The 22,251-nt window shown below is 38.6% G+C and overlaps 1 protein-coding gene and 1 long non-coding RNA gene across 17 annotated transcripts in view; one reads left to right on the top strand and one right to left on the bottom strand.

Moving 5' to 3' along the window:
- Positions 1-2,539: 2,539 nt before the first annotated feature.
- ARHGEF33 (Rho guanine nucleotide exchange factor 33) overlaps positions 2,540-22,251 on the top strand; it is a 118,652-nt gene continuing 98,940 nt past the window's right edge. For 15 of the 16 annotated variants that reach the window (XM_058683113.1, XM_058683119.1, XM_058683109.1 and 12 more), the window contains exons 1-2: positions 2,540-2,642; positions 8,050-8,119. The gene's annotated coding sequence lies outside the window, so the exon portion shown is untranslated. The remainder of the gene's footprint in view (positions 2,643-8,049; positions 8,120-22,251) is intronic. The other variant, XM_058683110.1, reaches the window with a different exon arrangement.
- The window catches only part of LOC131484658 (uncharacterized), a 39,847-nt gene continuing 21,030 nt past the window's right edge, over positions 3,435-22,251 (bottom strand). Inside the window, exons 2-3 of the long non-coding RNA XR_009248371.1 lie at positions 18,244-18,387; positions 3,435-3,811 (exon numbers count right to left, since the gene is read on the bottom strand). This is a non-coding gene — a long non-coding RNA (uncharacterized LOC131484658). The remainder of the gene's footprint in view (positions 3,812-18,243; positions 18,388-22,251) is intronic.

The following is a 22,251-nucleotide window of genomic DNA, read 5'->3' on the forward strand; positions in this document are numbered from 1 at the left end:
TGGCGCAGTCTGTTAAGCGTCCGACTTCAGCCAGGTCACGATCTCGCGGTCCGTGAGTTCGAGCCCCGCGTCAGGCTCTGGGCTGATGGCTCGGAGCCTGGAGCCTGTTTCCGATTCTGTGTCTCCCTCTCTCTCTGCCCCTCCCCCGTTCATGCTCTGTCTCTCTCTGTCCCAAAAATAAATAAAAAACGTTGAAAAAAAAAAAATTAAAAAAAAAAATAAACATAAAAAAAAGCATATCCGTGTGTTAAAGGAAACTATCAAGAAAATGAAAAGAATCCACAGAATGGGAGAAAGTATTTACCCATCATATATCTGATACAGGTTTAGATTCCAGAGTATGTAAAGAACTCATATGTAAATGTATGGAAATAAAAACACAAACCCAATTAAAAAATGGGTTGAATAGACTTGTCTTCAAAGAAGATATGCAAATATCTAATAAGCAAATGAAAAGATGCTCAACATCATTACTGTCTAGGAAAATGGGAATTAAACCTACAATAAGACAGGACTTTACAATCAGTAGGCTATATTAAAAAAGACACAACAAAGGTTGGCAATGATAGGGAGAAATTCGAAACTGCCAACAGTTCTGGCAGGAATGTAAAATGGTACAGTTGCTATGGAAAACAGTTTCTCAAAAAGTTAGACATGTAGTTCTCATACGATCCAGCAATTCCTACCTTGGGGACATTCCCCAAAAGAATTGGCCTATATGGGAATGTTCATTGCAGCATTGCTCGTAACAGCTCAATATTGGAAACAACCTAACTGTCCATCAACTGATGAATGGATAAACGAAGTGTGGGATATCCATAGAAAGGAATGTTTTCAGTCATAAAAGGAATGAAGGACTGACCATGCTACAAGACAGATGAACCTTGAAAACATTATACTAAGTGAAAGAAGCCAGTTGCAAAAGGCCACAGATTAGCCTTTATGTGAAATGTCCAGAATAGGCAAATCCAGAGAGACAGGAAGTAGATTAGTGGTTGCTGTGGGAGGGAGGAATTGGAACGCATGGGTTTCTTTGTGGGGTGATGGAAATTTCTGGAAATAGTGGTGATGATCACACAACCTTGGGAATACTGAAAAACACTGGATTGTTCACATTAAAAGGGCAAATTTAATGTGTGGTATGTGAATTATATTTCAATTTCGTCAAAAGTAGATCTATGTGTCCTCACATATTCTATGCCAAGGAAGCTTCTTTACCTTGTAGATAATATAATTTGAAAATTATCAGAGCAGTATATGACAACTACATATTAAAACTACAATGAACTACAATAAAACTACAGTAAAGACCTGAGGGTTTGCTGAAACTATTTTCCAAAACTGACAAATGGTGTAAACAATAGCTTCCATATCATATTTCTTCATTCAAAATCTTATTGAAATTTGTACTTCTCAATATATCATTGCTAAATTAAAAAAAATTTCTGTCGTACTACTATAAATCTGGGTTAAAATGTTTTTTAAAATATATAAATAAAGGGGTGCCTGGGTGGCTCAGTCAGTTAAGCGTCCGACTCTTGATCTTGGCTCAGGTCATGATCTCACAGTTGTGAGAACGAGCCCCATGTCAGGTTCCATGCTGAGTGCTGAGTGTGGAGCCTGCTTAAGTTTCTCTCTCTCTCTCTCTCTCTCTCTCTCTCTCTCTCTCTCTCTCTGTCTTAGCTCCTCCCCTGCTTGCGCATTCAATCTCTCTCTCTCTCAAAAAATATATATAAATAAAAGTGGTATTTGTGTTAGTTTTTCATAATCATAGATCATGTATTTAACTTCAAAAGACCCTATTTTTAACTGTTCAAAGATACATTTTTAAAATTAGACACTTTTGGGAGTGCCTGGGTGGCTCGTGTCTGTTAAGTGTCCAACTTGGGCTCAGGTCATGATCTCACAGTTCATGAGTTCAAGCCCCACGTTGGGCTCTGTGCTGACAGCTCAGAGCCTGGAGCCTGCTTCAGATTCTGTGTCTCCCTCTCTCTACCCCTTGCCTGCTCATACTCTGTCTCTGTCTGTCTCTCTCAAAAATAAACATTAAAAAAAATTAAAATTAGACACTTTTGGATTTGTTGCTTAGCATCAATTGGTATGTTTTAGAATTAAATATTATTGTATTGTAATTCATACAAATTAAGATAAAGTGAGAGGCTATTTTCAGGGGACAGGACATATAATGTTATTTCAAAACTTCTGGAAAATATAGGAAAATATCTGTTTTACTGCAAACTAAAATTTTCATAATATTTTTCTTTAAAAGTATTTAAGGCAACAAGATACATACTTTGGTCTTAAAATCTTTAACTTTTTGATATAACTTTTTAATGCTAAAGTTTCCAGTTTTCTAAGATAACAAAGTCATTCCTTTCAAACAATTATCTTTCTTTTACTCCTTGAAACTAAATGCAGTTCAGTTGATTAGTTGATGCTAGAATTTGACCTGGAGCTTATATAATTAGAAGAGACACTAGTTTTCCTCATTCAAAAGCCTAGTTAGCATATGACAGTCTCGTTTCCGGGGAAGTCAAACCTCTCCTTTTTTTTTTTTTTTTTTTTTATATAACCTTTAAATTAATTTAGGATCCAGATAAGCCTTGATCTGAGGATGATATAACCACAGCAAGCAACATGGGGTAAGTGTGTGCTATTATGTGCTTTGAAAGGCATTGAGAGGGGAAGTATTTTCATAAAAGAAGAAATCCCATAAATCCTTACTAATTTAGATTCAAACCATGCCAACATTTATTTAAGCTAGCTATTTAAAGGAATAACTATTTAAAAGTTCTAACAATTTGTAAAATATTCATATATTTTCTTGCTTAATGTTTAAATTATATCATTATCTGCCTTTGCAAGTTATCAACTAATGAAACGTTCGGGGACTAAAGAGTTGCACGTTTACATATTAATCTGAAGCGGAATTAAAGAAAAAATGACAGGATTCTTGATTTACAAGGCAGATAAATCCAACATGTATATGCCTCTTTGGGACTAAGAATAAAGAATAAAAAAGATTAGAAATGCCTTTTGTAACACATAAAAGAGACCAAAGATTCTATCAGAGTTCACTTCTCTATGTTCAGAATAATGTGTGCTGATTAATTACACAGGGACATTAGAAACTTAATTCTAACTCTTTGTGGGGTTTTGGGAGCATGATGAGAAGAACTGGGTTTCACTTGAAAGCTTTCTATTCTTTACTTAAATGAGAATAGCATTCCATTATAATTAGTAGTGGAATTATATGTGTTTTTATATGCTAAAACTAGTATTCTGAAAATATAGAAATACATCTTTTTATTACCCTTTCGTCTTTTTAAATAGCTCCTTTCAATACAAAATTACATTGCTGCAAATGGTATAGCTATTTCATTGAAGGTACTTCTGAAGGATTTAACAGAAATGATCAGAAATTTATAATAGAGAAATTTTTTGACACGTTTATTCTAAACAGTTTCTATGAATTTAATTAATATCTACATTTTTGTTAATACCATGGACTCTGAAAATGCAATCTAAACCAGTCTGAAACTTCAGACGCTTTTGAAAAGAAAATGATTATACTATTGTTAACTTTTAATACAAGCATCACATAAAAGTTAACAGGTAAATACTTTGTACAAATTTCACATACGTTTGGTTTATTTGATTTGGGATAGAACTGAAGAGACTCCTTGTTTCTCTTTATTCCCCTTCCTTCCTTCTCTCTTCTCTGTATACAAGAGTGAATATCAATATAGCAGTAAACTAGTAAACTCCAAGCAATGGGCACACAAAAAAGTCTTCCTTTCTTCCTTCCTCTCTGAAAAAAAAATTGTAATATCACACAAATTTTGCAAACAGTATTAGGAGATTTACAGATGGTCTGAATTTTAATCTATGGACCTTAGGTTAAGAATCTTTGATTCTGAATTTAAGGACCGGAGCATGAGTTTCCCAATACTTTTCTCAGTTTCTGGATTTTTATAAAATATAAGAATCAATAATTCCTGCTAATCTTTTCTCAGGGACAATGTTGAAGGTACTGATTCTCCAACTGACCACCTCCTGACACACACACACACACACACACACACACACACACACACACTTTACATGGGAATACAGTTTGTCCAATATCCATAGTTTGATAGTCACATTACTGCTGCTTGTCCCTAATGACTTGATTAATTGATTAATCATTTGTGCTTTCAAGAGTGCCAGAAATCACCTTGGGAACCATGGAAGAAAAAAATCCTCATTAATTTATCTGTAAGGTGCTTTCTTCTCAGTGCCCCAAATAAAATGAACTAAACCATGAATTGCTAAATATTACAGAGGACACTCTTCTGATTATGTTGTTATCTGCTCCTCCCCTTATTGAGAAAGGAGAGGTAGTAGATATTAACACCCTTTTAAGTCTTCCTAAAATAATCAGAAAAATAAAAAGAGAAATTGGCAGCCGAGTAGATGCTCAAATTTGTTCATCTGAGGATATCTCTAGAATTTATCCCCTGGGAATGAGGAAGTAGTGCTTTAGGATTTTGTGGGGTGGAGGTTAGTTATCTCAAAGCTATTTGAGAATACAATGCGCTTATATGGGTCTGTGCCAGCTCTTTCCATGTTTCCTCAGGCTATGCTGGCATGGTTTTAAGCGAGCAAGGAAGAGGCAAATGTTAGAAAATTCTTATGTTCTCTAGAAAGCTTCCTCTTGCTCTTAAATTTTCGCTGGATTCCTAATGGAATGTGTGGGTGGACGGGGTGGGTAGAGATGGCACATCAGGGTGGTAAAGGGATAATTGGGGAGAAGTGGAAAAGCTTTACTGTGTAAGGTAGCCTGACACCTGCTATTCACCATAATACCTGGGCAGAGGATGAACAATGGGAAGGAAGGGATGATTGTATTTCTTTGCTAAGATACTTTTCAATACTCTTTCCCCATCTACCAGTTATTCATGCACTCCCCCATTGACATCTAAGGATAATAGAAGTTAAGGTTCTGATAAAATTGTAGAACCAGAAAGTTCATTATTACAGCATATTCAGCCTCCTTTTAGTTTAATTCAAATAAGTGTAATTTTAAAAATTTCTTAATGGGTATATTCTTCACATCTGACTCTGAGGATTACAATCCAAATCTTTTTCCTAGGCAATGTACACATTTAGCTCATGCAGTAATCTCTGAAATGTTGCTTCTGTGTCTTCCTGTCCTTTCTAATGGTTGCTTCTCTAATTCAGAGCATCTTTACCTCCTACTCTCTACTCACCGGCCTCTTTGCAGCCGGTATTTCCTCTGTCATGCCTTTTTTAGGAGGCATCTTCTTACTGAAGTCACATGATGGGCCTACTCTCTTGTTTAAAATCTTTCAGCGACTCCTCATTCTCTCTACTGCAGAGCAGGCTCCCAAAAAGATACTCATGGCCCTGTGTCTGTCCTCAGTCTACCAGTCTAGTGTTTCCTCCTCTACGCTTCACACTCCCTAGAATCTCCAGATGCGCCTCTGCCTTGTGACTTTCTACCTCTGTTCCTTTGCTGCTCCTCTTTTAACCATTTCTACATATTGTTCAAACCGCAGTTCACATCCTATCTTCTTCATGAAATTTTCCATAATCCCCACAACTGGAACTCATCCTTTTTCCTCTGAAAGTTTTAGGCACCTTATATTTTTCTTCTTGCATTTCTTACTGCCCATCCCATGCTGTAGTTACTCATGTGTCTCCTCGAAGGAGGAGTAATGTCACCTTTCTATTTCTCCTACTGCCTGGCACAGGGCTTTTTACATGATATGTGCTTAATAAATGCTTGCTCAATTGAAATGAACTATTTTCCCTTTAATCCACAAAGAGCTAAAAACTTAATTTCAGCCAAGCTTCCTTCTTTCTTACCCAATAGAATGGCCCCATTTTTCAAGTTCCTATCTAAAGAGCTCAAATGAGTGTATAAAATTCAAAATGTGGGTGTTGCAAGGGAGGAAGGTAAAAACAAGGACTGGAGTGACACTTTAGAGGCTTCTGAAGAGTGGAGAATTCATTGTTAAGTAGAAGGGACGCACAGACTCAAAGGAGAGAAAACTTTCAAGAATTAAAAAAGGTTCTTGGTTCAAGACTATTTCCTAGAGGGCCAGCATCTCAGTAAGTTTGGGTTCATCTGTATATGATGGAAAAGCAAAAGAATAGTGGCTTAAACAAGCTAGAAGTTTATCTTTTACGTTAAAAAAAAAAAAAGCTCAGGGGTGCCTGGCTGGCTCAGTCAGGAGTCAAGAGTCAGTGACTCTTTCCTGCTTTGGCAAAGATTAGTTGGCCATACGTTTGTGGGTCTAGTTCTGGAGTTTCTATTCTATTCCATTGGTCTATGTGTCTGTTTTTGTGCCAATACCATGCTGTCTTGATGATGACAGCTAAGAGTCAGTGACTCTTGATGACAGGGTTGTGAGTTCAAGCTGTACATTGGGCATGCAGCCTACTTAAAAAACAAAACAAAACAAAAAACAAACCCAGAGGTAGGCAATCCAAAGCTGTTAGAGCAGGTCCTTGTGGGAAGGATCCTGGTTCCTTCGATCCTGTCCTGCCGTCTGTAGTGCCTCCCTCTTGGTCCAGAAGGTTGCTCAGACTTCCCTGGCTCATTTGCATTTGGACAGCAGGAAGGAAAAGTAGGAAGAAAAAGATGTGTTCTCTCTTTTGAGGAGACTTCTCAGAGATCACTGTCATTATTTCTACTACTTCAGGGGTAGAATCTATTCTTGTGGTTATACCTAGCAGTGAAGGAGAAGGGGGAATGTAGTTTTTTAACTGGGTTACTAAAGAAAAAGGAACACTGGGTGGCAATGAGCAGCATCTGACAGAGCAAGTATCAGGCCTTACATTGTCCCTTATATTCCTTCAGGACAAAGAACAGCATTATGCCCAAAAAGAAACATTTTTGAAAAATTTGTGTAATGTTTATTTATTTTTGAGAAAGAGAGACAGAGAGAGAGAGGAGGGGCAGAGAGAGAGGTAGACACAGAATCCGAAGCAGGATCCAGGCTCTGAGCTGTCAGCAAAGAGCTTGATTGCGGGGCTCCAACCCACGAACCGCGAGATCATGACCTGAGCCGAAGGTGGACACTTAATCGACTGAGCCACCCAGCCTACCCCAAAAAGGAACATTTTAAGAAAATTTTCTGTAAAGTTAAAAGGAAAAAAAAAGAGCAGACCAAGCTGGAAATAAACATAGAGTCTCTTTGGATATAGGAGCGAACCTTGACAAAATGATGACGGTGACAAAAAAAAAAAAAAAAAAAGACAAAGGTGGCCAAGTAAGCCTTTGGTCCCCCAAGGGCCCACATTCCAGCCTCTGGCCCCCAACCTTCATCTCCTTTCATCCTCACATCTGCATTGTTATTGTTATTATGCCAATTATACAGATCAAGAAACCAACGCCCAGAAAGATTCTGTCACTTGGCCAAACTTCCCAAGGAGTTTCAGATAATGAAAAATAAATAGAACATATAGCTGGGTTGAAACCTGCTGTATTACTCAAAAAAAAAAAAAACCCCATATACTCATAGGGTATTTTCCAAATGGGTTTCCACTTAATTTTAACCGTGGATCACCTCAATTAGCCCCAGCAGAAAAACCTATTACAAACCTATTCCACTTGTCACTTGAAGTAGGTGATTTCATTTAATGTGGGATGCTTAGGAAAATCTCTACATTTGTGGCTTTCATTATTTTAGGGTCAGATGAACTGCTCTGAATGTTGGAGTATTTAGCTGATTTGAAATACATACACATTTATTTTTATTAGTCAATAATAGTTGAGCTCATTTGTATTTGTCAATAATAGTTGAGTTAATAATAATAGTTGAGTGCCTACTCAACACCAAGTGACTTAAAAATGGAAAGACTCAAAGAAACAAGAACTTTTACTTTTTACTTGATATGTTATTAAATGATTAGATTTTTTTTAACAGCAATCTATTGAATATACAATAAAAACCTTTAGTTATAAAATTATTAAAACAAAGGGTGGTATAAATTACAAGGTACCTATCATTATCAATGGCATTTTATTTCTTGTAGAACCTCTAGAAAAATCAGAAAGACTTCACAAAACATGGTGTGATGTCTACTGGTGGAGACAGGCCACGAGGTGAGTGAATATTTCAAAGAACCTGTTTCTAGTAACCACACAGATGAACGGAGAGCTTAGCTTAAACCAGTGTCCTTGTACTTTATTTATAAATGTAAATGTAAACATTTATAAATTTCTTAAGAATCTTGTAACTCCTCTTTGTTTAAAAACAAGCAAATATATCATGGGATTCCTTATTAGTTAGCAATCAGAGCTAATAGCCGCCTTATAAACCAGTCATGTTACATCAGACTTTTACCAAATGTATGAATGCTTACAGTATTGAGACAATAGTGAACTATATTTTCATTGAGTCCTATTGTGGATGTCTTTGGGCAGGGCAAAAAAAAAAATCAAAACACCTAAAGGACAACAAAATTTGCATTAAACTAATATTTACTGAGTCCCTACTTCATACTAGGCTTTGTAACGTGATAACTATGTGGGATAGGTAAGTATTAACCTCATGTTACAATTGAGGAAATGTAGGCTTATAAAGGGTAAGTAACATTCCCAGGGGCACAACACTAAATAAGTAGCAGATGTGCAGTTTGAAGTTAGATGTCTCATGAACTTAAGAAGAAAGTCCTATGGTTTAAAACATTATTTTTAAGTTTCAAAACTAAAAAGCACACATTATAAAACAAACTTGATCAAGACAGAAGAACATAAGTATGAAAGCCCATCTCACCCCTAGCCCGTTCCCCTTTCCAAGCATAACCACTGCTACTAATTTGGCATAAATGTTTCTATATTTTTCCTTTTGACTAATGTACTTTTTACTGTATCACACTTCCTGTCTGCTTAAAAACATCGATGAATGGAGGAGGCTGAATTTACTATATATCTACTAATATAAACGTCTACCTCTAAATAGTAACTGAAATGTTGAGGTGCCTGGGTGGCTCAGTTGGTTACACAACCGACTCTTGATTTCAGCTCAGGTCATGATCTCATGGTTTGTGAGTTGAAGCCCCACATTGGGCTGTGCACTGATGGCACGGAGCCTACTTGGGATTCTCTCTCTCCGTCTCTCTGCCCCTCCCCTGGTCCCCCCCCCCAAAATAAATAAATAAACATTAAAAAAAATAACGGAAATGTTCATTCATCTAACATTAGCCATCTAATTGTAGAGATTCAAAGAAGTATAGAACTGACTTTCTGATTCCTAGGGACTCTTAGTCTAGTGCAGTGTTCTTAGTTTGGTTGTGAGAGGGTAAATATGGACTTTGTTGAGAGTCTGATGTGAGCTCTGAATCTTCTCCCAGAAGAAAATGAACCCCCATAAAATTCTGCCTATAATTCAGGGGATTCATGGACACCCTGAGAGTATATGGACCCTTGCCTTTTGTAGAAGTAAGATTTTTAAGTGAATACTTTCACATAAATACCATGTGAACATAGTATTTCTGTGGACAAAACCCTAAGGCACCACAACAAAAGCAAGGGCTTACCTTTAGCAAGGCATGTCAAGAAAGACAGGGAAGAGTGGTACTTGCACTGACTTTGAAAGACACAAGGAGCTAACCCAGAGTAAGGGAAGGATGTCCACCGAGGAACAACTTTATAAAGCCCAGAGGCTAGAGAGGCTAGAAGACAGGGAACCACAAGACTGTCTTTGTGATAGGAGCCCTGACAGTGACTGACATAGAGGCCAGATGAAGGTAGAGGTCTACTGCATGAGGACGTCTGAACTTTAGGAGTCACTGAAGGATTCTGATTAAGATTTTCATAGGTAGGTAAGAAGCCTATAATTAATGTATGATTGAACAAATGAACATGGGAATAATAAGTTAGATGATAGAATAGTAAGTTAGATGATAGAATAAGGTAGAAAAAAGAGATAAGACCATTTGATTCAGACTTGTTGGAGGATCAATGATGAAACCATATGCTATTAAAAAGATATGTTGCTAAAAATCAGATGGAATTCATTGCAAAGTCTTTGGTTTTGTAAAGGAGATTGGGAGAACGAAGCTCGGAGATGGCGTGTGTAAGATAAAACTCAAAATTTGGGCAGCAGTTTGCGCCCTCAATGCAGGGAGTCCCATGTAGAACCAGACTAGTGTCAGTCACTCAGGGTATATCACTCACTCCTGGTCTGCACACCCCCTGCCTTCTGCATGGACTCTAGTAACTCCTGGTGAACTGTTCACTTTCCTAGCAACTCTTCCACCTGCAAAGAGTAGCAAAGAGAGGAGGATAAAATCAGTTGGTTTCAGTATTTCTACACTGAGTATATGTATTTCTTTTATAATTATTTTTGTAATTTAGGTTTCAAAGTAATACAACTAGAGCAAGGCTTACAAATAATTCCATAGCTAGTTTATTTCTTTTTGACTCTACCTAACCTAATATACCCAGCTAAAAATCCATCTGTAGTCTCGCCTCCTACTGCTTGGCAGTGGCTTCATAATTGAGGAAAGACTATAATGTCTCAAGGATATTTACTTGATAAATATTTATTATTAATTAAAATTTTACTTATTAGATGCTGTAGGAGCTTTGAAGACTAAACTTACATATATATTGAATAGGCACTTTTGTGTGTATGATGGATCATATGTATATATATATTTTTTAATACAAAGAAACATTTGGTCTTTGCCAAAGGGTAGTTGCTCCAAAAGATTTCCTGGTCCATATGTTTAGACAGTGAATTTATGTTAAAACAGAATTTATAATTTTAGGTAAAATAGCGTTGACTTTTCCAGCTTGCCTTTTCTAGCTTATTAATTTAAAACAAAAATGTATCTCCTTGCTATTACTATGAATAAATAAAGTTCTGTACTGTTTTCTTTTTCCCTCAGCTTTAGTGAGGAATAACTGACAAATAAAATTGTAATGTATTTAACCAGCTGATTTGTTATATGTATATACAATGAAAGGATTTCCCCCATTGAGTTAATTAACACATCCATCACCTCACATATTTACCATTTTTTTGTTTTGTTGTTTTTTTTGTTTTTTGTTGGTTTTTGTTTGTTTGTTTGTTTGTTTTTTTGTTTTTTTGGGTTTTTTTTGGTGAGAACATTAAGTTCTACTCTCAGAAAATTTCAATTATAGGGGCACCTGGCTGACTTAGTAGGAAGAGCACCTGACTCTTGATCTCAGGGTTGTGGGTTCAAGTCCCATGTTGGTTATAGAGATTACTTAAATAAATAAACTTTAAAAAAAAAAAAGGAAAATTTCAACTATACAATACAATATTATTAATTATAGTCACTATGTTATACATTAGACCCTCAGACTTTATTCATCTTATAGCTGAGAGTTTGTACCCTTTTACCAATCTCTCCCTATTGTTGTTTGCTTTAGGGAAAAAGAATCATTAACCATCAACATCCTCTGGAATTGAATTAAATTCAACTCAAACTTGTGTTGAGCATTCATCACAAAACATTCTCAAACTTTACGTCAGAGGAATGTGAACAAATAATATAAATGTATTCACCTTTAAAAGCCAAGCTAATTTTTGCATGCCCCTCTATAAAATATCTCAGCATTTAAGAATGTATATTTTTAAGTTGCTTATTGTTAAGTAAAATTGCCAAATAAGGAGATGATCTATATTTATCCTGAGGCTTAAAGTCCAGCTCTCTAGTTTGGTAAGAATTCACTGTACCCACTGGGTACAATGGATATGAATAAGAAATGGTCCCTGCCCTAGTGGGGCTGACAGTATCCTACGGGAATCAGACAGAGAGACTGTAGCCTACAATGCCTAGCAGGGAGAGATACTAACAGTATAGCGTGAGAATGTAGTAGAAGAGGGGTTGACTAAAGATGACTTGGAAGATCAGGGCAGGCTTCATAGAGAAAGGTGCTTGAATTGAGCCTTGAAGGATGAGAAATACTTCTTTAGGCAAGGAAAGATACTTGAAGCATAAAGAATGGGATAAACAAAGGTACAGAGCCAAGTGTTTGATGAAATGCATGAACTGTGACCATCTACACATCTATACCACATACACTAACTACTATAATGTTTTATTTTAAATACTATGAAATAGAGAAACAAATCAAGTAAGTTCAACTGGTTCAGTTGATAGCTGCTACAAGTAGCAGCATTATATCAGCTAGTGTCTGGTTGGCCCAGGGATACATGGGGAGCCCCACCCATGCAGCCTCTCCAAGGTTCCAGACCAGAGTGCTGGAAAGGAGATGACGAGATTGTGATTTGCAGAGCCAATGAGCTAGAGTTAGTGAGAAGGGGCTCCTAAGATATAAAATTAAGGATCAAGACACCTGAGGCAGGCTAAAAATCTGATACTCATTCAAACGGATTTACTATCAATTTTCAACATTTGAATAAAGGACAAGCTGATTCCTTCATGGAGGAAGAGCGAAAAATGAGGCCCCTGAAGGGCAATACTTGGCCTCCCATCCAGAATCAATAGCAGCTCAGCTGCAGCCTCACTCTACAGCTCTCAGCAAAACATTTTACTAGGAAACCGGACTCACCTTTCTTAGAAGGCTTTTTGGTGACCATTTGTTGCTACTTAAGACTGCATCTAGGGGGCGCTTGACTCACTCAGTCAGTAGAACATATGACTCTTAAATTCAGGGTCGTGAGTTCAAGCCCCAGGTTGGTTGTGGAAACTACTTAAAAAAAAAAAGAATTATGGGACACCTGGGTGGTTCAGTGGTTAAGGCGTGGGACTTCAGCTCAGGTCATGATCTCATGGTTTGTGGGTTTGAGCCCCCCTCTCCTTCGACTCCAGTCGGGCTCTGTGCTGACAGCTCAGAGCCTGGAGCCTGCTTCAAATTCTGTGTCTCCCTCTCTCTGCCCCTCCCCCGCTCAAGCTCTATCTCTCTCACTCTCTCAAAAATAAATAAAGATTAAAAAAATAAAAAAGGTTAAAAAAAAAAAAAGACTGCACGTAGGCCATCACCCCCATCCCCAAACACACCCGCGTACCCGTACCCACACACCCTCATAATGTTGATCAAGCATTCCTTTCAATCACACAGGATACTTTTCCTTGAGAGAAGTCCTGACAAACATAGTTTTCTCCCTCTCCCATTTCCAGAGCTCTGTTACTGCCTCTGATAGACTGGTGCATGTCGGTCCTTCATCCGGCTGTAACTAGTGTTCAGGCCCTGCTGGTTGCTGGGGGCTCCCCCATGCCACAGCTGGACGGAGGCTGCCTGCAGAGGCAAGCTCTAGATTCTGGCTCCTGTGGTGGTGACCAGGGCCTCTGAATGACTCATTTTATTATTTCTGTCCAAACAAGAGCTTAGGATTTAGTCAAGTCACTTAACCGCTTGACCTCATTTTCTTCATTCCTGAAACAACAGGGTTTGGCTGGCTGATGTCAACATAATCCTTCAGTTCTGATTTTCTTTACCACTATATGCTTCATCTTTAGTTTGTGCTGCAAGTAATTCTGGTTTGGTTTGGCTTGGTCTCTCCAAACTATGATATTGGTTCATTCATTTATTTAACACCTATTTACTTGAACCTATTCTATGCTGGATCCTGTGTCAGACTTCAGAGAATGCAGAGTGAATAAAACTGCCCATGCCCTAATGAACTGGAGGTGGTGGGTCAAGATGGTCAACGAACGATAAATAGCACTGTCATTTGCTGGGAAATGCATCGAGAAAAACGAGGCAGTGGAAGAGAGATGGGCAGTGGAGGCTGGGTCCTGCTCTTAACATGTGGTCAGGGAAGGCCTTTCTAATAAGGTGACCAAAAGCCTTGGAGCCTTTTTATCCTTGCTATATGATTATGGGATATTGTAAGTTTGAGAAGACCTTGAAGTTGCCAAGAGATAGGAACGAAATAGGCCCTGGTGGAGGTGTGTAAGAGTTTGGGTTTCAATCTAGCTTTCCCTTCTCACATCTTTCGTGTCCTAAGATTTTCACCAATGAGCTTCTCTTGCTTCTGTGAGTCTAAACGTTCTATTTCAGCATTTGAATGATTTTTCAAGTGTACTGCATCTACTTATTTATCTCATTTTTTCCCCATGGGAATTACGGCTATTAACAATAAAGTCAAAAAGCTTTGATAATTGAATTTACAGGAATTTACCAAGCAGGGATTTGTTTTGCATGTGAATTTTGCATCCAGATCTTCAGTATTTTTCTCTTCAGCTCCACAAACCACAGCCTAGAGGAAGGACCCCACCTAAAGACTGTGTGGGAAGGAGGTAAAGAATCAAGGACTAGATTGGAAATACTGCTTTCAAAGGGTGGGCCTCCCCCCCGCCCCGCCCCAGATTCATCTTGCATCTGCTGGCTCCTTTACTGCCTATAAGATGATTTGCTTTGGAGGAGGCTGGAAGTGTGGGTCCCCAAGCAGATGAATAGCAGACACTGCAGGCTGAAGGCAGGTCCTGTGGATGTTTAAAGAAAAGAAGTGGGCAAACCCCAGGTAGTGACGTTGCTAAGGTGCATTCCAAAGTGGGTTAAGGATAAAAAGGATTCACTTTACCTCTAAATCCAAAACATTCTAGTCTAGTGTGTGTGTGTGTGTGTGTGTGTGTGTGTGTGTGTATGTTATATATATAATAATACTATATAAGATTATATATAATACAGAATATATAATTATATATTCTATATATAGAGATAATATATATAGAATATAAATATATAACATATAAATATATAACATATAAATATATTATATATAATAATATATATAATATAATTCTAATCTTATTTGAATTAAATATATATCTGACAAGGGCTAAGCCACTACAGATCATCTACTTTTGACCCTGTAACTCTGAAAATGCCCTCTAGGGCTGAGATAGAGCTTTAAATCCCTCTGTTCCACTATCCCAGCCTGGATTTCCTGTGGCCAAGTTCTTCCTCCCTTAGTCTCTACATCCGTGACTACTGATTATCAGATTTTTAGGTAAGAGAGCACTTAGCCAATTAATTACTAATAGTTGATCACACCTAATTAACACATTAGATTACATGCTAAATAGTTATCATTGACAGTGTTTGGCAGTTTTGTCTCTTATTGAACAAGCTTTTACTGAGATTCTACTCTATGTAAGAACATAGAATGGGCACCAAGGATCCCAAGAGGTGGAAGAAATAATCTCTTTTCTCAAGAAGTTTATAATCTATTGAGACAATGAGATTATTTATGTAAGATAAATAACAGTAGAAAGTCATGGTTTTGGTTCCATTTGAGTTCAGAGGATTCCAAGAAAGGAGGGCTAATTTACTATTGGATTGAAGGAGGAAGTTCCAGAGGTTTTGGACCTGAGTTAGACCTCAGGGAATGAGGAAGGATTTGACAGTTGGGGTAGGGTGAGGAGGGCAGACAAGGCAGAAGGAATGGGAGAGACAAGGCAGGAATGTAGGTGATGAATTAACTCAGAAGGCTGGAATATCCCATACAGGTTGGAAACAAGGTTGGAGAGGAAGGTCAGGGACATTGTGGAGGACCCTGAAAAAATAATTTATGTATTACATTTTATAACTCAAGTTTTTGAGAAGGAATAAGAAATGACCAAAGGAAAATAATCTAGTAGTGGCCTAGAGTGTTAAATAAACTGATTAGGAAGCTCCTACAGAGGTTTAGGCACAGAGGAGTCAGGGTTGAAACAAAGAGGTAACATGAAAAGCAAAGGAGGAAATGTAAGAAATCTGACAAAGAAAGACTCAGAAGGATTTTACTTCCTTTAGACTGGACGGGGAGAGGAAGTTCATTCGGAGGTCTTGAGCCTGGGTCAATGGTAGTACTAATGACAGAGCTAGAGGAATCTGAAGGAGGAGGCTGGATAGATTAAGATGACCAGTGTGATAAAAACAGCTTGAGTTTGAGGTGACCATGGAACAGCCAAGTGCAAATATTCATTGGAAAGAAATATAACAACCAGGGATATTCATTTAGCAGGGGAAAAAAAAAAGATCAGAAGAAAAGCCAGTTTTGTTTCTTTCCAGGAAACAAATTTCCCCTCAGGAAAATAAAGACCTGAGTACTAGGGGCACCTGGCGGGCTCAGTTGGAAGAGCATGCTACTCTTGAAGTTGGGGTCATGGATTTTAGCCCCAAAATGGGTGCAGAGATTACTAAAAAATAAATAAATAAACAAAAAACCAAAACCAAACCAAACAAACAAAACAACCTGAGTACTAAAAAACAGCCCAAACTGCATACTGAAAGAATTAAGGATTGGGAAATTATAAACTACTTAACATAATTCCAGTTGGGGTTATAGTGGGTTTTTTGTTTTGTTTTCATTTTGGTTTTTTGGTGTTTCAGACTGAACAAAAGAACAATTATGGGAGGCTGTGGGGACTGAGGGGCTGGGGAAGGGAGGCCACTGGTTGCTATGTCACCATGTTGCTAAGTAATATTTGGAGATACCCTGCTAGATTTTATTTATTATTATTATTTTTTTAATTTTTATTTTTTGTTTTTTACCCTGCTGGATTTTAATCTCAGCATTTTAGAGCTCCAAAGACTTTGAGAGCCTCCTTGTACTAGATCTGAGAAAATGGAAGTCCAGACTCTCATGGCTTCCTCTTGGCCCTGCCGAGTGAGCAGTCAGGGTCAGATCTCAGTCCAGTGTTCTTCCCATTTCTTGACCCTGCCAATCAGCAGGTCAAGATCTGGGGGGAACATTTTTACATTGATCCATGATGGGAAGCCTTGGTGAAAATGTTCAGATTGCATGATTGAAAAGCAAAATGGATGGTCTATGAAAGGCACTAAGTCCCCAGCATTGGAGGTGGAAAATGATGTGGCTCAGCATGTGTGTGCTCCTCTGTTAAACTGATTTGCCTTCAGGTAAGGGAATCATTTTCAAATGACATCAGGACAGGATGAAATGGGCATAATCTGTGCAGGGAATGATTTCCTTATAGTATGTTTAGGCAGCCCTGGAATAGATTTCAAGTGAGATTGTTCACTGTGTTTCTATATACAGTATATTTTTCAAGGTTCTGAAGGATAGGATTGCTATCTAACTCTCCGGGATGGGAGAAGTATGTAGTTGTTTGGAGACAGGAGGATGGAGAACTTCTATGTTTCATTTACTTACTCTTGTCCCAAGTTGTTCCCCAAAGGAAATCGAAACAGTGCAACAAGAGATTTAGGAATCAGTATATATAGCTTCTTAGCGAAACCAGTCCCAATGTGTTCTGGTCTCTTTATGGAGTATTTCTAGACCTCTCCACTTTGTGCCAAACCTTCCAGATATTGGTAAGAAATGGTAAGAAAGTACTCAGTGATTGGGTTCAGTATGCTTTAGCTCTAGGAAGGCCATGTATGAAACAGGCTGAAATGATTAAAGAAACAATCAAACTAATGATGAATTTACATTTTTTCATCGATGAACAAAAATATTGAATGTGTCTTATATCGAGGTTAATATGTTGTTGGACTCTAGTCATAACAGGTTATAAGATGATCCTTGCCTTTGTGAGGATAGGTGACAGTTGAGGAGAATAGGTGATGTCAAGGCAGGCTTATGAAGGGTATAATTGCCCTTTGAAGGTTGAGTGGGATTTGGGTTGGCAGAGTGCAGAGGGTTTTAAGGCAGGGGAAAGGCAGGGACTGAGATCCTCAGGTAGAAATGCATAGACCAGTTGTGCAGGGAGAATGTTGTCGTTTTTTAGTGGCTCAAGAACATCACTGACTCCTGTCAATGGTGCACGAGCTGGGGGCTATTCTTCTAACTGAATTTACAGATTTGCAGGGTTTGTCTATGATTTCCACCTTCTGGAGCTCCCTGGGAGGTAATGAGAAATTACAGTCATTCTCAAGATTGGATTTGCTCTATTCTCCTTTCTAGCAGTTCTGAAAGTGCCAAAGGCAGATCCAAATTGGATGTGTCACTTTATCTGAACTATGAAAAAACTCCCAGGAGAGGCAGCAGTAACCTGGTTTCCCCTCTTACCTAAAAAGGCTTTGGTGACTGATGATCTATTTCACAAGGTACTACTAACTCAGTCACGTGATCCAGCTCTTGTGAGGCCCACTGCTGTCTCTGCCTCAGCAGGAGGAATACTTCCCGAGGACTAGCTGAGGTTGGCCACGTTGATAGACCCCTCTGCTAATTAGGGTCATCCCTAGGGCTGGAGGGAGCTCTCTCTGGGGCTCAGGCTCTTTCCTTCACAGCTCTCCCAGGAGCCTCTCTTGCCCTTCCCATTTTCCCAGGCAGGACCAACCTGGTGAGAATACAGCGACAGTCACTTCATCTTCCTTTCAAGTATGCATTTGCCTTGCACTGGGGCCACACTGTTCTCTCCATCTCTTGCAGAGTGTCTCAGAGAGGCTCTGAACTTCAACTCAGATGAATCCAGGGAGAGAGCCTGTTTGAAAGGTTGGAATTAAAGTGAGTCAAACTGGGATAAGAAAAGAGAGAGGGCGCATTTTCCTAACCAGACCCATACTATAAAGCATTCAGGTTCACGAAATTGGGTTCTGGCACATTTATGTATGCCAGTCAATAAAATGAGTCAGAAGAGCCCCTGGAAGTAACAGGGTCGGAAACTCTTGATACGTTTTGATGTCTTAAATGACATGATAAGTTAAATTTTAATTTTAATTTTAAAATAGTTATCTCTAACCACTGGGTTGTTGTGTGTGTGTGTTAGCATGCTGGTGTTCTTTGTTTTCTGATTGACATGTTGACACATGGCAGCTCAACCAAATAACTATCCTGACTGATATTAGGGTAAACAAACAACTTAATGCCTCATGGAGCGGAAGTGGAAGGATCTCTGTTATTCCATATTCTGATGTAAAGAACCTCTGTGTGCTCTTGATCTATGGAATCGCCCACTCTTTGCCCTCTTCTCACTGGCTTTGGGTGCTCTGAGGTTGCTGGCAATGGTGAGCTTCAGTTATAATTCCTTTTGGTGTGGGACCATTCGTCAGGAGATCCTGCTCTATCCCGGTTCCAATGGTGGGCACAGGGGATACATCCTGCCACTAAAACTTTGCTTGATGGGTTTTCCCCCCTAACAAAAATTGCCTCCAGGCTAAACCCTTGTTCTATGTAACAGTAATTCTTTTTTGCTTATGTGAAGCACGTGTGGGAAAAAGCATGCTTCTCTTGTGGTACTGGATGAGAATTCAGTTCATTTCCATGAATATCCGTTGGTGATGTGCCCAAAATGGCACAAGGAGCTGGGGATACAAAGATGAATAAGACCACCACTCTGCTCCCAGGTTGCTCACAGTCTGGTGAGGAGACTAGTGCTCACGCAGTTAACCAAGGATGTGATGATGGCCTGATGGCCTTATGACCTGGTCAGTGGCAGGGGCTGACCTTTTTCTAGCAACACCTATATTTGGGAAAAAGTTAATTAAGAAGCTGACTTGAGGACCAAAGACCATTTTCAAAATAAGACTGCTTATTTTTTTTCTTGTTCAGCTAATTTTTTAAAATTTTATTTTATTTTTAAAAATTTATATCCAAATTAGTTAGCATATAGTGCAACAGTGATTTCAGGAGTAGATTCCTTAGTACCCCTTACCCATTTAGCCCCTCCCCCCTTCCACAATCCCTCCAGTAACCCTCTGTTTGTTCTCCATATTTAAGAGTCTCTTATGTTTGGTTCCCCCTCCCTGTTTTTATATTACTTTTGCTTCCCTTCCCTTGTGCTCTGTTCTGTGAATAAGACTGCTTATTTTGAGGGATGTCTGGTGGTCCTATATTTTAATTCTTTAATTTATCGCCTTTGCCACCATAAGTTGCTATGTATTCAAGAATGATTTGATGATTGTACATATTTTTGGAAGCAGGTATAAAAATTACATTATCATTGAGGTATCCTCATTATAAACACTTGCATCTGTGCCCAGGTATTGTGAAATTTGCTTTATCTCCTTACCATTTTGCTTCTAAGGGTCACACTGTGCTCTCTTTCCTTTCTTGAATTATGTTGATTAATGAACTGTATTAATAGATTTGTAAGCATCCAGCCATTTTTACACTCTAGAACGAACTCATGGTATTGTAATTTTGCTTTCAGACATTTTATTTAGAATATTTGTATTTTATTTATTTAGGCTATCCTAGAGTAGCTTTGGTATCAGAATCTCATGGGATGGATTTCGTGATTTACATATATCCTATTCTCTGATACAGATTAAATAATACAGTCACTGTTATTACAGAAACTTCTTGTGATATTATCCTAGATTATTTCTTATTTGAAGTATAGACATTTGACACCCCTCTTTCAACATTTTTTTTTTTTTTTTTTTTTTTTTTTTTTTTTTTTGGGACAGAGAGAGACAGAGCATGAACGGGGGAGAGGCAGAGAGAGAGGGAGACACAGAATCGGAAACAGGCTCCAGGCTCCGAGCCATCAGCCCGGAGCCTGACGCGGGGCTCGAACTCACGGACCGCGAGATCGTGACCTGGCTGAAGTCGGACGCTTAACCGACTGCGCCACCCAGGCGCCCCTGACACCCCTCTTTCAATTATCTTCTCTAAATAGGTGTTGTGGTTGACATTACAGTTTTTAAATTATTTTATTTTATTTTAGAGAGAGAGCACACAAGCAGGGAAGTGGGACAGAGGGAGAGAGACAGAGAGAGACAGAGAGAATGCTAAGCAGGCTCCATACTCAGAGTGGAGCCTAATGTGGAGCTTGATCCCACAATCCTGGGATCATGACCTGAGTTGGAATCAAGAGTCAGACGCTCAACTGACTGAGCCACCCAGGCGCCCCAAAAACAGAATTTTTAAAATAATAATATTTCATAGCCTCTGAATTGGTGGTTATAGCCCTCTTCTTTGTCCTATTTTGTATTCTTTCTTTTTCTCTCAATCTCCCTCTGTCTCATCAGACTTGCCGGAACTTTTCTCCTTTTACCAATCCATTTAACCTGTTTGTTCAAACAGCTCTCAGACCCCATATAGGAAGTAAGACATTTGTTTTAAAGTTTATTTAATTTTGAGAGAGAGAGAGCACGAGCAGGGGAGGGACAGAGAGAGAGAGAGAGAGAGAGGGAGAGAGAGAGAGAACCCCAAGCAGGCTCCACACTGTCGACGCAGAGCCTGATGAGGGGCTCGATCCCATAAACCTTGAGATCATTACCTGAAGCAAAATCAAGAGTCAGATACTTAACTGACTGAGCCACCCAGGCACCCCAAGAATACATCTTTAATGACAGTAAAAGTGGTTCCTTCTATTATAGTGTTTTGGAATCCTGTGTCATGAAGTGGCTTATTTAAAGATCTAGGCTAATAGAATAGTGGTCTTACTTGGAGCTACTTCTTGTGTAACTTTGAGTAAATACTTAATTGTTCATAGCTCCAGTTTCCTTTGGTCCTGGGTGGTAACAGTGCCCTGCACAGCACTGTTGCAATGATCAAGTGATACAATGTAGGAGAACCTGAAAACTGTGACATATGTACAAACAAGGTCATGAAATATGCCATTTCATAAAACCTATGTCACTTCTAAGCTATAGAAAAAAACCAAACAACGACTTCCATAATTTTTTTCAAGCATTCTTCTACATCACAAAGATTTTAGAGATTTTCTTCTCTGAAAACATTTGCAGAATTTGTCCTGATGAATTAGTTTCAGGGGAAAATATTTCCTCATCACCCTCCCCCCAACATAAAAAGTTCTCATTCTACTAAATTAGAAATGTGCACTAAAGACCCATTCAATAAAGGACACTGAAATGGAAATTAGCTCAAGTCTGCTTTCAATTAATTTCAATTCCCCAAAGTGCCAAACTTTCTTTTTCTGTCACAGCAGTAATTGGAAAGTAATAGACAGTCCTAAGTTTTTGTGGTCTTATGCGTGTATGTGTGTGTGCGGTATATATTCTAGGTCAGTCTGGGGGAGGGTCAGGAGATTTTTCTCAGTATTCTTTAGGCTTGTAGTAACTTTACTAATATTATAAACTTTATTAATTTCATAAAATCTGGCTATAACTTTTTAGATTAATTCCTATTTCTCTATTGCAATAATTTTAGAGCCTTTGTTTTTAAGCAGCAGAAACCAATTTTATTTTATTTTTAATTTTTTTATGTTCATTCATTCTTGAAAGGCAGAGCATGAGTGGGGTGGGGCAGAGAGAGAGAGAGAGAGGAAGACACAGAATCCGAAGCAGGCTCCAGGCTCTGAGCTGTCAGCACAGAGCCCGACGTGGAGCTCGAACCACAAACCGTGAGATCATGCATGACCTGAGCCGAAGTCGGACGC

The sequence above is a fragment of the Neofelis nebulosa genome, chromosome 9, assembly GCF_028018385.1.
Source record: "Neofelis nebulosa isolate mNeoNeb1 chromosome 9, mNeoNeb1.pri, whole genome shotgun sequence".
In the NCBI taxonomy this organism is placed as follows: Eukaryota; Metazoa; Chordata; class Mammalia; order Carnivora; family Felidae; genus Neofelis; species Neofelis nebulosa.